The sequence below is a fragment of the Cuculus canorus genome, chromosome 1, assembly GCF_017976375.1.
Source record: "Cuculus canorus isolate bCucCan1 chromosome 1, bCucCan1.pri, whole genome shotgun sequence".
NCBI lineage: Eukaryota > Metazoa > Chordata > Aves > Cuculiformes > Cuculidae > Cuculus > Cuculus canorus.
In genome coordinates this window covers 97,770,376-97,787,564 of record NC_071401.1, presented here as the reverse complement: position 1 = coordinate 97,787,564, position 17,189 = coordinate 97,770,376, and the positions used below count along the sequence as shown (strand labels likewise).

The following is a 17,189-nucleotide window of genomic DNA, read 5'->3' as shown; positions in this document are numbered from 1 at the left end:
CAACATTTGGGAGGTAGACTCCAATGCTGCTGGCTGTCACTATCCCAACTATAAGAAGCTCCAGGAGATATCAGCATGTCAGGGCAGATCTTTCTCTGCATAAGTCTGTGCGACCAAGGTCATTTCTACCTCTATTCTATTCTTCCACCCTCCAAAAAAACCCCTGTGATTAATACACAGTAGGATAACTGTATGGTGAATAGTGGTGGGTATGTATTAAAGCAGCAATAAATAGGACAATAGCAGGGAGAACACAGAAATACGTTGCAGAGCAGTAAAATAGTTCTGCTTCATCAGCTGCATTAATTGCACAAAAGCAGTAATCAGAGATTGTATGCCTAAGTATGTCAAGAATGCTGCACTCAGTAACTTGAAGAAATTACTTTATAACTTGGCCCATTTCCCCCACTGTAGCCACATTCAGCAGATAAGGGGACTCTTCAAACTTAAATGATGATGTTCCGCATTTCAGGGTTCTGCAAAAAACAGCTAAGCTATCTGAAGGCCGCCTGTGGTCAGGCCAGCATAAAGAGTGTAAGCATCGATCTTCTTGCCCATTTCAGTGACACAGCTTGCCACAAGAAAAGGGAGCCTTCTACATCAACTATGGATGAAAGTTCAGGAGAGATCCCTGCAAAAGAATAAAAAGCATAGAAGTCCTTAGGTCTCCTGTAGTCTTCCCATCCTGCAGCAAAATTGATCCAGAGCCTCTCCAGGGAGATGTCTCCTCTTCTTCAATCTCCATCCCATCCTTAGTATGGAACCATGGCTGATCCTTCAAGCAGGTATGTCCTGGGACATCTTGCAGGACACAAGTGAGGAATTTCTAAAACCCACAGCAAAAAATACAACCACAGAGCTGGCAAGGAAGAGTTAATCAAGGATGTCCATCTGTCCCCAGGTTTTGGAGAGAAGGACACTAATGACTTGGTTTACTGAGGCTATATGAAAGCTAAACAGGTTCCAAGACATCTCTCCTCAAAAATGACACAGTCTGATGATGCAGAAGGGCAGAGAGAAAGAGCAGAGAGACACAGCTGTCCATGGCCTAGAACAGGGAAAAGGAGGGACAGACTTCGGAGTGGTTGCATAATTATGCAGTAACACCACCACTTGAGAAATTATTCATTGCAGACAGCATACAGACGCACAGTTTGGAAGCAGGATGCACTAAAGCACTCTGAGAGACACTCGTGTTCAAAGCAGGGTGCTGCAAGCAGAGGATGTGTGCACTGCAGAACAAGTAGTGGCCCCTTACAAGCAGGAGCCCTCTCCATGGCAGCTCAGTGCCAAGACCTCCAGGCAATACCAGGAGAATCAGGAATGACTGGTCCAAACTATGTTGTGGAGAGGTCCAAGCTTTGCAAATGTTTCCTTATACTGTTTCAATCAGTCTTCAGCAGAGTCCCAGCACTGGGATAAATTGTCCCAATGCACTAGCAAGGAGAGAATGCACATGGCGGTAGGAAGCAAGTCTCTACGCTGAAGACTCTGAGAATCATAGCTGACAAACTAAGGAAAAACTGGCTCCGCACAAGAGGAAATCTTGTTGAAGCTGCGCTCCCTAGGCTGTTCATGACCTCCACTTCTCCCTTTTGCTCTCATTAAGTAAGGTGCAGCAAAACCTTTCAGGCAGCTTCAGAAACTGTCCATCACCGCTCAGCGAAAGACTTAGCCACAGGACTGACTCATGAAAAATGCCCTTGGTTTTAACCAGAGCTCTGGTACTTGCTTAAAGCTGATCATCATGCTTATCAGTTTTACTACGTGTTTACTTCATCAGGCACCGAAAGCTGGGGAGACTGCTGTGAACCAGCACTCTGGTGCAGATGGCAGTCAGAGGTTCTGTGAGATAACAGGCATTGCCAAACGAAGTGAAAGGTGCTAGGGTGGATATAGCTACCTGCAATTCATCACACTCAAACTTCATTAACTAAAACAAGGATGTGCAATAGCCACAGCACATCTTCACTGTTAAGTCAGCTAGAGCAGGGCTTGAAGTAAGCAGAGGACAGCAAGATCTTTGATGCAACTTTATTAAAGGCAGTGACTCAAGGCTGGGCTTTCAGTCAAAATCAGTGTATTCAGGTGCTGCTATGGCTATTGGCTGTAATTTCACTTGTCATCTGAGCCATCCCTTCCCCACCAAGAGGGAAGGGATGTGCACTGCTGTCCAACAGGACATCCCGTCCCCCATCCCTGCCCCTTTTTGCCCCAGTTAAACTACACCCCACATCAGGGCTCTCACATCCTGCCCACACACTTCCACAGCCAGCCACCACCCCTCTTCTAGCACCCCACCTCACAAAACACAACCGACCAAAAAGCCACATTTTATTTCATAGCCATTTTGGTTCCCTGCAACACACTTACTGTGCCATGACAAAGGCACCTGTGTCACTGCAAATAGGGAGCAGGAATACATGGCCACAATTAAAAGGATATCTCCAGCTTAGAGCCATGTACCCACCACTCAGCAGTGAAGCACAACAAAGAAATGGGGCCAGCTTACAACTAACCAGGTGAAGGCTATGCAGTTTATATACTGCAATACACAGCTAGTCTACTGGACTAGCACCTTGGTCTCATTAACGACCACCCCGGAGATGCATCTGTGTGACAGGGTAGGATGCTCCAAGCTGGAAATGCCAAAGACTTGCTCTTGCCCTTACAAAACCCAAGCCATACACAAGCATGAAGACATCCCACATGACACCCCCCTTTCCACACACATACACAAAAAAAAGGAATTCACTTTTGGGTTTGCCGTGAAAGGTGCAACAGCCTTCAAAGCAGCAGCCCCTTTGACATTAAACAATGCTTGATATGGTGAAATGGGAGAGAAGGGAAGAGAAAATGAAGAGGAAACCTTTCACATTTTTGTCGTATTTTTAAGATGTGATGCCAGGCTATACCCTCAATAAATGTCTGTGCATGTCTTCATAACATAAATGTCAGCCTTGTACTGGATTGGAACCTCGGGATTACTGCACTGGCAGAATTAACATCTTAGACATAAAAACCATAACATTTCATTATCCATTGTAAACTTCATGTGCTTTCACTCTAGGGAAACTGGAAATATCACCCAATTTCACTATCATTTTCTGTTAACTGGCTGTTCTGCCACATATTCGCATACTGGGGAATTCAGTTTGATGATATATCAGTCTTCCAGTTTCATTCTTCTTTCTCTACAATGCAGACTTTTTTTAAATCTATTGTTTTGTTCTGGTCTTGCCTCTATGAAGGTAACACACAACAAAACCACTCAGTTGAAAAAAACTTAGCCTGCAACAAACAAAACTGATCATATTTGTCATGCTGAACACACACCAGAAGAAACCTATCCTGATGTCTGAAATAAGGGTAGAAGGCAACATGGACGTAAGAAAACCTCAGACATAACAGGCAAGGCTTCAGCTCATTTATAAGCACACTAGGGTCTACCATCAATAGTGAGGCACAAAAGAACAGAATCTGTTCCCTTCTGTGGTTTAAACTCCCTGTGCTTTTCCTTCCCACTATTAGGCTGGCTGCAAATTCAAAGATTTGCATAAACCACAGATTTTGTCTGTCTCTTTGAAAGGTCAAAAATTAGAAGCAGCACAAACAAACACACATGACAAATAGGCCAGCTGGCAGCAATTTGGAGTGACCACATGGAGGAAGTGTGGAGAAGAATGAGGGCAGGAGAGAAGCCTTTAGAAGCCTGGGTCATGCATACATTGCAAGTTACAGGGTGCCTTAGGGGAACTGTTTTATTTAATCAGTTTTGTATCTTTGCAAAGATCAGTGACCAACTATCCAGATTTAGTGCTGCCATGTTTCTATAAACATTTCCGATTATACTTTCTTTGATAAAACATGCAGCTGCTGACAGGATTTTTTGTGCAAACATTTCACTATGTATTACATTGTATTTCAAAAAATGCCTTAACATTTTTATTTCCGAGAGACCACTCATTCTCCTCTGCAGGCTATGTAGCATTGCCCTACGACAGAGAAACGAAGGGACAGGGAAGCAGAGCAGAAGGAGAGCAGGCAGGAACTGCAAACAGATACAACAGTAGAAATCTTTAGCAAAACCACTCTGGTCATTACTCACATGAGGGTGTTACAGAAGTACATAGGAAGGTAGGGAAACATTTGTTGTCCCACGTAGCTTCTGGAATGGAAGAAACAGATTAATAGGTCAACTTCAAACACCAAGCCAGATGCACACAGCTGGTGTTAATCTGCATGACCCTCATTACCTGCAACAGATCTCTGCAAAACTATGGCAGCCAAAGTGCTGGCCACATTTTTATTACCAACATCACTTCGACCTATTAATACGGGGAGGGAAATAATTCAAAACCAAATTGCTTCTCACTGTTTGTTTTTCTTTATATTTTTCCAGAGCCACAAAACCCAATTAAGCAGTTTCCTTTTGGTTTGCAGTCAGTGAGCTCCAGGCACTCAGGGCTGCAGTATCTAGGGCTGCCAGTCCTGCAGGGAACATTTCCCTGTTTAAAAGCAACTCTTTCCACCGGTCTTGGGTTCAGCTAATTGTACCATTTCTATTGATCTTGAATTTTATAGAAAGCTTGGCCCCTGTTTGCATTGTGTCAGCAAAATTACACCAAATTGGGTTTAACCTGATTCTCACAAAACAACAGTAAACAGGAAGCACTGACATATGTTTAAAGTTGTAAAAATGAATGTACTTAAAAAGCAAGTCTAAAAAATGCCTGTCCAACTAAAGTAGTAAAAGGTCACTTATCGCCAGCAAATACCATCACCACATGCTGTTCAGAGATTGGAAATGTGAGCTGATTGACAACTCCCTGACCACCATCCAGCTGAGATTTTCTACGGCCCTTCTTCCTGACCAACTGTCTTCACATCACCTCAAAACACTAGTCTGTGGGAGGGAAGGTTTGCTGATGGCTCATTATTTAAGATGGTTGTTTTCCCACAGCAAGACAGTGGGAAGAGGAGAGTTTCCCATTGCCATTCCACCCTCCACAACACACTGAGCCCTTTAAAAACCCTCACAGACTCCAAGTGCTGTAGATGATGTAACGTCGTCAGACATCTGCCAAATAAATAAGCAAGCTCCAACGTGCCTTCCTCCAAACCTGCAAAGCGATTTCCATCCCACTACTGGAACTTGTAGCAGGGTTTAATACTCTCTTCAATATATCCCCTTCCACAAAGAAAATCTGTGCCCGCTGCTACAGGAACTCGCTTAATCCCTGGTAAGCAGATGTCGGCCTCCAAAGCTGAGAAAATGACTTTGTTCTTTAGGATCAGGAAATTTAGAATGCAAGAAGTTGAAACACCCTGATGAATCTGGTAACTTAAACCCCGAGAGGAAGCACCTGCTTTCTGAATAGCCACCCAATTAAAAGCCCGTCACTGTTTTATGCATCCATAATTCAACGTGAACAATCTTTTGCTAGCTGACAATGTATCTGCTACAGTCAAAAAGCAACACAGATGAATAAGAGAAGAGGGAGCTGCTGACAGCAAACAGCCCAAATCTCGCAGCATTGCCCCACGCAACAGCTCTGAGATGAAAACTTCCTCAAGCCAAGGTTGTTCTGTAAGGATTCACCAAACTCCACACAAGCTCCACCAGCCACCCTGGAGGGATGCCAGGTGACCCCAGGCATAGATATCAGGCCCGGATCCACGTTTCAGATGTACAGCTAGACCTCCTCTCTCCCAGCAACCCAATTGCAGAAATAAAAGCATCTCCCTTCATTATATTAGTTAAAGTTAGGCTGCAATATGCTGCAAGTAAAATAAGGCATCTCCCCATTTATTCACACCAGCACTGGCAGGCATAGGAAGTGGAAAACCAAAACAAAAAAAAACACAAAAAGGGGATTTTGGTCTCAGAAGTAAATAAAAATAAAAGCTAAGAACCATGGAACGGTCAGCCTGCCTGCAGGATTAGCAACCACCACAACAAAAAGCAAGAAATGGTAACAATCCTTTTAGCTGAACTAGAAATAAAGCAGGCAGGGTTCCCAGTGTATCCTGCTTGTCCCCGGGCTGCCCAGGGCAAAAGGCAGCGAGGCTGGAGCAGAGGCTGGAGAAGGACCCTTTCCTCATCAGGCATTAGGGAGCAGCTTCAAATATTCAACCCAGATCCCAATCCACCTTCACATTGGCTAAGAGATGCTCCTGCCAGTCACTGGGCCAGGACAAAGTCACTCAGTCAACTACCAAGAAGTCTCAATTACCTCGTGTGAGTTGTCACTTTCTCTCAGCACAGCCAGGTTTTCAAGCAAGAAAAGCTCTCCCTGTAAACAGGGAGAAACTCCACTAAAACCAGGAGTCCACACACACAGCTTTTGGAGCAAGGAGAGCTTGGCAGGAGAGAGACTGTGTCTATAAAGAGTTCAGGCAGGACCAGCAGTAGATCAGCAACCTTTCTGGGAAATTTTGTTTGCGTTACTACACACGCACAAAGGATATCAGTTTGGAAGTCTTAGAACACGCTGGCGTGAATCCAAATGACAGGCAGAACTGTCGCTCCACTATGATTAAAATCTGCTTCGATACCCAGGGCTGGGCCGGGTACTTTCCTCATTTCCCACTGCCTCCAGAGGGGTGTGGAAAGCCCTGAGGAGAGGCTGCACTGGCCTTGATCCAGCGCTCAGGTTGACAGCAGCTTTGGAGAGCTTCAGTCACCACCTGCTCAGTGCGGACGAGCTCCTTGGGCACACTCACACCAAACACTGGCAGCCCACAGGGAGCACGTGCGCAAAATCCGTCTTCCACCCCACAAAGTCCAGCCCTCTTCCCAAAAGCAGCTCCCTCTAACACAAGGCAACTCCCTCCCTTGTCTGGCTTGTGGCTGAAGAGCTCAGGTGACAGATACACAGACCATGAGCTAGACTCAGCCTGGACCAGATTTTTATCCATCCAGGCCAGCACATGCCTATGACAAGCAGATTTCAGGCTTCTCAAAGCAGAGAGCAATAGCAACAAAAGGCCTTCCACAGCCTCAAGCCCCTCTTACAAGAAAACCAGGGCTGGAGGACAGCCCTCAACTTGTGCTCTCCGTCACCCAACCTGCAAGAAAGCAAACGTGCTCTCGGCAGGGCAGAAAGTTTCCTGGAACTAAACAGTGCCATGAAGTGCTTGGGGACATGGTTTAGTAGTGGACAGGTACGGTTGGACTTCATGATCTCTAAGGTCTATTCCAACCTAATGATTCTATGGTTCGATGATTCAATACGCTCATCTGTAAAGATGACAGGTTAAGATCAGTGCTTTCAAATAACTTGAAATTTTTCCGTGTAGATTAACCAAAGTTCAGCTAGAAGATCTACAGTAGTCTTACCTTTGTATTTTGTGTTAGAAAAATCGGGCACCTGACTACATGGACTCTTCTCCACCAGCTCCAGCCTTCTTAGGGATCTGTTTTGTCTTATCTGCAAAGGCTTTCTCTTCTCATTCACTGCTCTACAAGCTCATAGTGAAACCAAAGCATCCCCAACAACTACTGTAAATCCCCAGCCCTTGTTTCTGATTTAAGAATGGCTGCCACAGTACAGTATGACCATACTGCACTTATCCTTGAAAGCACGTAACTCCAATTCAACAATCCTACTACATATGCCCCTAGCATTGGTACAGAAGAGATTTAGCTCTTAGCTCTCCGTTGCTTTATCTCTTTCAGTGTTTGCCAGAGCAGAAATTATCTCAGGCTATAGACAGGTCACTTCCAAATGTTTCTCCTATCTCACTGCAAATCTGGAAAGAAAAAAGCCAACTGTCACGTAGCTTGCACTATCCTGTCAAGCTCCCCAGCTCAGCTTTTAATAGCCACCTCTCTGAAGTGTAGTGGAAAGAGCCGGTTATGCCATCTCCCTAGCGTCCCGTCTCTAAGTGATGCTATCAAAAAGACAACTTGTGCAATCGAAGAGTCTGTTCAGTCCCCTCCTGAGGGGCACAGGGCAAAGGGAACCTGTGTTACATTCATAAGGATCGGAGTCGCTTTCAGAGGGACGGGAGTACAACTCTAACAAGCTAAAGGGCAGAAAGTCCATCTAGAGCAGCAGTCAGAAGGGGAGCTCCCAGGAGCAGAGATGGCAGAAGAACAAAATGAGCAGAAAACAAGAAACACTGACACATGCACAGATGGAGAAAACACCTATATTACAGTGACTTACCCTAAAGCTTGGGGGTGGCATGGTAGTGTAAAACCACACCAGCATACCATGCTGCCGGCAGGAGGAAATCATCCTGTTCTGCTCCTTTCTAGCTCTAATCCCCTCAGCCTGCACAATTGTTCCTACCTCATGGGCACTACCAGCTGCCCATGGCCCTTCCTGGCCGCAGCACTATTCATGCCAGCTCACTGCTTTTTGTCAGCAAACTGAGACACCACCGAGCTGCCTCCATGTATCAGCAACACACCCACCTCTTGCAGTAAAAAAAATTTCCGTTTCATTTATTCCAAGAACACTTTTCTTGCAGGCCTATCCTCCATGATGCATGTATACATTTCTTGAATCATCATCTCCTACACCTAATACTGAAACCCTATTTTAAGACTGTTTTGCCATTCACCTGCCAGGGATATCCTCTCTTTCTCATTTTGGCATCCCCTTTGGTGCTCTTGCCCAAGACCAGTCTCTTACGTCATCCCATTTTTAACTCATATCATGCCTCCAACACATTCTTGACAACTCCTAGTTTAGTCACTATTAGCAAGTCTAAACCCCAGCTATGCAGCATTTGCCAGTAAGACAGCTCTATCTCCATGAGAACATCAGCCTGGCTTTCTAAACACGCAGCTCTCAGCAGGTCTGATGCTGCAACCCAGGGACAGCCCACAGAGCAGACAGCGCTCTCGAGAAACTTGGCCTTCATGTACAAGTATTAACGTAACAGTGGCACTTAGAGATGCTTTTGACTCATCTTGAAGCAGCTCCACCTGAGGAGCACTAACCAGAATGTACGCTAAGAGGAAAGGAAAGATTAAGACAAAGAGGATCCACAAGGTGGCTTTGTCTCTACTGATCACCCCATTAACTAAACACTGACAGTAATAATAAAATAGAAGGGCAAGAGATGCTGCTCACAGTACACTTTCACTATTAGTTCAAACTAAGACCATGAAAGGGACAGCGTGACAGAGCTGCACATTCCCACTGCCTCCTGCGTGCCACCCGAGGACCCACGTGTCAGTCAAATTAAGCTGCCCAAAACCACATCTGATGAAACCAGGTCATTTTTCAGCCACGTGGCCTGGGAGTGCTGGTACTGACACAAGCAAGGCAGTAGGAACATGGGGCCCAGAAACAGAAGGGTGGGATAATACTGTCCCATTTAACAGTCCTGGAGCATTAATAAGCATTAAAAAAATAAAATCAAACACAAGTCACCCAAATGCGCAAGATTTTTTTTTTTTTTTTTTCTGAAAAGTAAGCCAAGAGAAACAGGGTACAGGCTGTAGTTGGCCCCAGTCATGCTCCTTCAACACCAGCAACACTGCTCAAACAGTTTCTTCTGTGTTTTTCCCAACCAGTCTCTAAGACAAATTGCTGGTTTGGCTTCAGCTTCTGTGGGGAACATCCTATCTTGCCTGCAAGCACAGCATTCCACCCTGCAACGAGCTGTTTTCATTAACTAAGTCAGAGTTTCACTGATGACATTGTCATTTAGGGGAAAAAAAAAAGGTTACAAGGTGCCTAGGAATAATCCCAGCCCACTGTGCTGAGCTGTATCTTCTCTCCCCCCTTGCAGCATTGTAAACTCCTTTAACCATGCCGTCACACTCTCCCTTTGGAGCCAGACCCCGAGGCCTGCCTTTTGTAGCCCCTCACCCCTGATCCACTGCTTCCGACATCCGTTTCTCATCGTCTTCCTCTCCTATCTGGCACATTCCCACCAGCCCACAAACCCAGCCTTTGTCTTCTCTTCCAAGCAGCACTGATCCTCATGCCCTCTCCTCACCCCTGCTCCCCTCGGTCACACGGGGCTGTTAACTGCACTGTGGTATTCAAAAACTGTGAAGTTTAGAAACACAGAAGTCTTGAGGGGGGGGGGGGGAACCCAGCTGTTGTATGTATGCTGAGTGGTTGTATTTAAAACACAGTTCACACCCGAATCCAGACACCAGTGACTGCGGATACAGTCCTTTTCACCTTGACTGGCTGCCAGCCACCTGCCACCGTTATGTCCACTTTCCCCACTCTACATCTTTGTTGTCTGCTTCACCCATCATCCAGCTTCGCCTCATCCTGCCTGCCTTCCTCGTGGCTCCCACCAGCCATCACTCTTCCCGACATCATTCCTCCAGCAGCCACATGCCTGCATGGCCCCAGCTCCAAGAGGGCCTCCAGGCAGTTCCACAGCCAACAAGACAGCAGCAGCAGCTATAAACTCTTTCGCCAGATTCCTGCCTTGTTACCACACTGAAACGGCCTCATCTCCAGCCAGCACCGATGTTACCGCAGGCATGCCATGCATGTCAAACTGAGCACGCGTTTCCAGTGCAGAAGCAACACCGTGCCCATGGGGCTCACCCAGAGACACAAAAGACTGTCATCAAATAAGGTCAGAGAAAGAAGCTCAACATCTTAAGATATACACTGCGACTTGAACCGAAGCGTTGTCGGCCCTCAGGAAGAAAGCCCGCAACATGCCATGATTGCTGTGATGCAGAAGCCCAGACTGGACTGGAGTCTTCACCCTCGGTTTCTGTCCTCAAGTTTCTGTGAATGGAGGTATCAAAGAGGGCAACCTCCTCTCTGCTTGCATTTCCAGCTATGCCTTCAAATAAGCCTCTCTGCTATTGCTGCTTCTCTTTCATTTCTCTTTTTGTCTCCTGGTCCTGTCCATGGCTCTGGGCTTCTACTACGCTTGTTGCCACCTTCCCAACATTACTTTGTCCGTGCCTACCCAGCCTTTCTCTTCCTTCAAACTCACTCTCTGTATCAGTTTCTCCAAAACCACCTTCTTCCAGTTCATGTGATTGCTTTCTTTATGCTAGGGCTGTGAGATCTGAGTTTGGTCTGAAAGGGATGTGCTCAGTCCTGTGCAATGTGGCAAATAAATCCTCTCAGAAATTGTGCAACAGCAGCAAACAATGCAGCAATATGGATGATGTTCCTGCACCAGATCACTGTTTATACACAGACACACAAAAATGCCTGTAGATGCTTTCTGAGAGAGAGGAGGGACCAAAGGGTTCCTCTAACCAACACAATTCTACAGTTCAGTCATCTTTTTGCAAGCAAAATAATAAAGACTACAAGTGGAAACAGAACTGCTCACTTGACAGCAAACAGCAGAGGTCTTCTCCCAGCTCTACTGTAGCATCACAGCATGACCTTTACTATGACATTTCAATTCGTGAAAAAAAAAAACAAAAAAAAAAAACACAATTCCTTTCCATTAAATCCAACATGACATTAAAGGTCTTATTTTGCAATGCATCTAGTAACCCACCAATGAAACCTGTATGCTTAAGACTGAGGAATGTTATTACAATATAACTTTATTATTACTCTATCGCCTGGAAAAAAAATTGTAAATACAAACCAACAGTAAAAGACCTCACAGCTCAGAAAATATTTCATACTTCCCCATCATTCAGTCCTCATTGATACACAAGGAGAGTTTACTTAATGTAAATATGCTATTTAAATGAGGCATTTTTGACAACCATTTTGACAGTCTGCTCAAGAGACTGGAGCTGGCCATGACTGGCACTGCACAAACTGGAGATGGGCACATGGGCTGGAGGCTCAGCCCCTAAGCTTCATCCCGGCACAGAGCCACAGAAGCAGGATTAACTGCAGCTAACAGGTCCACTAGCACATTGGCAGTACTGAGCGCCACGGCTGCCTCTTTGGCACCAGGATGACAAAGGTGTCATTACCAAACTGAGCTGGCAAACTAAATTCATAGAATCATAGAATCACTAGGTTGGAAAAGACCTCTTGGATCATTGACTCCAGCTATTCCTATCTGCTACTAAACCATGTCCCTGGGCATCTCATCTACTCATCTTTTAAACACCTCCAGGGATGGGGACTCCACCACCTCCCTGGGCAGCCTCTGCCAGTGCCCAATGATCCCTTCTGTGAAAATTTTTTTCATGATATACAGTCTGAAGCTCCCCTGGTGGAGCTTGAGGCCATTCTCCCTTGTCCTGTCCCCTGTCACTTGGCAGAAGAGGCCAGCACCCTCCTCTCCACAATCTCCTTTCAGGTAGTTGTAAAGAGCAATAAGGTCCACCCTCAGCCTCCTCTCCTCCAGGCTACACAACCTCAATTCCCTCAACCGCTCCTCGTGAGACTTGTTCTCAGCCCCTTCACCAGCTTCACTGCTCTTCTCTGGACATGCTCCAGAGCCTCAACACCCTTCTTGGAGCAAGGGGCCCTTCTTGTAGTCAGGAACCCCTCCTGGCACTAGCTGAAATTACATAATGACGAAGAGCTCTGAAGTTCACTTTCCTGTAGAAAGCAGATTTTACCTTGGTAGAGAACTGCTGGCTGTGTCCGGTTTTAGGCCCAAAGGCGCTTGTGCCTTCCACCCGCATTTTCCAAAGGAGCAATTTCGCCCCTAGAAAGTGGGGAGCATTTCAGTTAGCACCAGCAAGAGAAAGATGATGTTTAGTTTGATAATGCGACTGTCAGTGGGATTTTGAAATGTCACTCCCACACCTAGCAGATGCAGTTGGCTCATTCCTCATTTTAGAAAAATGTACTGAAGTTCCTTTTGTAACTGATGCAAAATGTTTCACAAGGCTGGAGATTGATTTGGAAGGAAAAAAAAAACCACCACCTCTAATTCCCTTTCATTTGAAAGGCATTTTAATTAATTCTTCAGAACATATTTAAACTGTTCTACCCTTTTTAAAGACGCTTTTGCAGGCACATGCTATCTCCTTAAGTAAAACCCACACAGCACAGAACAGAACTATAAATGCCCAAAATGAACACAAAAGAGCAAGCTGCTGTTTCAAGAAGGTGGATCCTCCATCTGTCATCATTCTTGGCCCTAACTCTCCCAAAACATACATCTGTGAATAACTCTGGAAGGATGACCAAGACAAATGTTTGTATAATGGAGCTTGAAAATGTAACTTGTTTTTAAACAAGCACGTAAGACAAATCACAACTGGAATGACTGTATAACAAAGAAATGAGAGAAGATACCAAAAACCTGTGGGAGAAAGACGACATGAGTTCAAATCAGTTTTGGTATCTTATCTTACAAGTGAGCTCACCTAATAACTTGAGTACCAAAACTAATCTATTGGATAAGCTGGGGTTTTTTTTGTTTTCTAGTATCAATTTTCAATCCATATAGAAATTGTCCCTTAAGCACCACAAACCCACCTGCACTCTTCGCATCTTCTTTACCCCTTCAAACTTCTTCCTTCTCCTCTTCAGACTAATGTACCTGGAAGAAGAAGCCCTACAAAACAGCCTCAAATTTACTGTATCTTGAATCCAGGATATATGAAAATGTGTACGCGGAAAGAAAATTCATTCCCGAGTTAACATTTCACTCAGAAATACATCTTTGATTTGTATCCAGTGGCAACTAAATCTCCTCTCCCTGCAAGCTCTGACATTGAACTTTGTGGAAATTGGATGAGGCGGCTAGGAAAACTGCCGTGACATTTTCTAAGGGCCCAGATGCATAGACCCATATGCTGGTCTTTAACTTCATCAGCCAAACATATTGAATTTCTCTCTTAAGGCTGGAACAATATTATTTACCCTCTGTTCTATCATGCAAAGTTTAAAAGTGAACTCAATTGGGTTTGCTATTTGTCCTGAAACCAAGACAACGATTGCTTTATCATCAGCACTAAATTCAGCTTGTTCTTAAACTCATCCTAGTTCTCTAAATTGCTCTTCTGTTTTCATAGGGGAGTGAGGTTGAATTTTCTTCTTTGAGCAAACTGGCTATATACAGATATACCAGCCCATGAAACCGTCGCCAACATTTGGTAGAGAAAGGAAGACAAACATACCCTGTACCAAATTCTGTGCAGTTGTTATCCTTCATTACACAAACACTTGGCAAGCTTCCACTATAAAATTTATGCACTAAAATTGGCTCTCACAATTGCAATCAATTGCAACAATCAAGCGTAAGTAATTAAAAAAAAATAGGATGAGCATGGAAAACAACGTTAGAGCACTGCAGTGGTTCCTCTATTTATTTGTAATTATGTCTAATACAGTCTTTCTACCCGTAAGGCTGCAAGCACACAACGCACGAGCAGAGTAATTTCTCAACAAGAAGTTTCCTTCTGCAATGCCCCAGAACATTTCCTTGTCATTTCACTTTTGGCACTCTTTCTGTCTTGGGGAAGGAGTCTGGGAAGGGACCCTACAAATTTTCCAGTGCTGAAGATGCCCGTCTCCATCTCCTTACACCCCAGCTTTACCCAGCACTTCTCAGGCTGCTTCATATATGCGTACATTCATAGAATCATAAAATGGTTTGGGTTCAAAGGGACCTTAAAGCCCATCCAGTTCCAACCCCCCTGTCATAGGCAGGGACACCTCCCGCTGGATCAGGCTGCCCAAGGCTTCATCCAACCTGGCCTTGAACACCTCCAGGGGTGGGGCAGCCACAGCTTCCCTGGGCAACCTGTGCCAGTGCCTCACCACTCTCATTGTGGAGAAATTCTTCCTCATATCAAGCCTAAATCTGCCTCTCTCCAGTTTATACCCATTGCCCCTCATCCTATCACTACAAGCCTTTGTAAACAGTCCCTCCTCAGCTTTCTTGTAGGCCCCCTTCAGGTACATTCACCTTCTTTTCCTTGCCTCCATTTCTGCAGACAAGCAATCCAGGCACTGCTGCCCTCTCTGCTCTTTCTCACCCAGGACCCATCTGCACAGTGCTAAGGGAGAGGATGTTGCAGCTTCGCAGGAACCTCCTAGGGACAATCCAGTCCTGGCTCTGTATATTCTTCCCAGGGCTGAATCCTCTCTTAAGCGCTGGCTGTTGAGTAGCAGAGCACAAGGGCTTTCCAGGAAAGGCAGGGAGGGGACAGGTCCCCAGAGCAGCTCCAGGGCTGCCTGTCACTTGCAGAGCAGGATAGTGCACATCACCACTTTGAAAACATGAGCATTAATATCTTGCTACAAGTGTGTGAAAGAGTTAAGAGTTAAAAGCCATCCAACCAAGAGTGAAGCATCAGGAATACTCCTCAAAAAGATTTTCACAACTGTGAATGACTTTATGACAACTACACAGTGACTTGGCTGATACGCAATTTTTTTAATCATCCTCTTTGACGCAGATGGTCCATACTGCGTACGGTACGCTGCCAGAGAAGAACTCAAAGTTACAGGCAGCTTTGCGCAGATTTTTTCCCCCTTGAAACAACCACTCATGAAACTAGTAATAAGTGTTACATTGTTTGGAACGAAAAGCAGATATTGTATATAAACTTTTGGAAACTAAACACATATGGCAAGAATATAGAATACTCTAGAGAATGCAAATAATGAAAAAAAAACCCCCTTCCTGTGTAATTCAGCCTATATATTATACCCGATTGTCTCTTCTCTCCCACATGCATACATGGAAATCAATCCCCGGCACCTCACTTTACTCTGAGCAGTCCTCCACCTTCTATACTGAGTGTCTACATAACTTCTGCCCCTCAAGAACCTATATCTTGCATGTCATCACACATTCAAAAAGCATTATGAGCCACCGTTTTAATTCACTTCTGGGTTTTGGACTATTTTATTTTTTAACCAGTCACAGCTGTATTATAGGAATATAGATCAATAAATAAGCACATGGTATTAAAGGAATATTTGAACTTTACAGAGAGGAGTAAAAAAAGCTTGCACAGTACAGCTTGATCAAATCAGAATCAAAGCTCTTGGGTACTACACATTTGTCTCCATTCCTCAGTTCCTAACAGCAGATGCTCTTCTGACCCAGACCTATCACACTGAAGAAAAATGAGCATAAACTCATCATTCTTTGTATCATCTGAAAGCTACTTACATTGGTAAACATAAAAATTAATCCCTTTTGGACACAACAGAGAGCCCAACAGCACAACTTTAAGAATATTCCATGGACGTCACCTGGCTTTGGTTCAAGCCCATAATGTCATTTCTCATTGACATTCTTTTGCACCATGAAATTCACATTCTCAGTTGAGGCCAAAGAGGCCTCTCAGCAAAGCATCCAGCTGACTCTTCAGCAAAGCCTACTATATAAAAAAGCACATGGCATGATCAAAAATGGGTTTAGTCTAATGTAGGTTCATATGACTCTAAATAGAAGCTGATATCTAGCACATCTTGCTTTATTTTATTTTTTCATTCAACACACCTGTTGTTCTCATTCAATATGGGGGCCAAAACAGTTTAAACAGCCCAGTTAGTTCGTGAGCTATTTCCCTTAGCGCATAAGCAAACCCAAGGAACAGAAATCAACCCTCCAAAAATGCCGCGGATCCCCAGAGACAGTGCAGGGGCAAAATTGATCAGCACACCCTGTGACTGCACAAAGAGCTTCACACTTTCAGCATAGTATATTCCGTGATTGCTTCCCCTGCCTCCTCTGAAATTCACATTGCAATGGGTTCTACTATAAAACTCAAATCAATACAGCTTTTTTTTGCTCACAGATTGACACACACCTGCAGGCTCAAGGTGATATGCCTCTCCTGGCAAACCAGCCAGCGTCAGAAGGAGGTGACTGTCAAAAGCAATACAGGAAAAAACAAGAGCTACAACCAAAATTTTTAATACAAAAAGTCTTTCGGTTGAAGGCTAAGTCTCTTTGCAAAGGAGAAGAGAAATCTCATAAGACTCATCCATCCCATGGCCATTCATCTGAGCAGATCAGACATGTCTTGGGATGAACAGGAAACTGAACCCAGGCTCCCACTTCCCAGTCAAGTCCCCTGATCACTGCCAAGGCTCACCATTTGAGTTCAGAGTGGCTTCCTTACTCCCTTCTCTGATTCCAATTCAACTTTAAACCTTCAAATAATGAGAACATTTCTGAATTCTTCGAGTTTTATAGAACAGCATTTACATTTTCAACTCAATTGCAATTAAAAGTTATGCATAAAACGCAGGGGGTTGTCAAGTAATTTAAAATTCCTCATTTTGAGTGTGCGTTAAGAGGAAAAACAGCTAGGGAAAGGTTTTTAAAATATATGAGCTGTAAGG

At 44.6% G+C, this 17,189-nt stretch overlaps 1 protein-coding gene across 8 annotated transcripts in view; it reads right to left on the bottom strand.

Annotated features, from left to right (window-relative positions):
• Positions 1 to 17,189, bottom strand: part of TIAM1 (TIAM Rac1 associated GEF 1) — a 191,928-nt gene that overhangs the window by 129,220 nt on the left and 45,519 nt on the right. For 6 of the 8 annotated variants that reach the window (XR_008450732.1, XM_054071811.1, XM_054071853.1 and 3 more), the window contains exon 3: positions 4,109 to 4,168. The exons of 1 other annotated variant lie outside the window; for it this stretch is intronic. The gene's annotated coding sequence lies outside the window, so the exon portion shown is untranslated. Of the gene's footprint in view, positions 1 to 4,108; positions 4,169 to 12,490; positions 12,580 to 17,189 lie in introns of all 8 variants that reach the window. One more of the 8 variants, XM_054071824.1, reaches the window with a different exon arrangement.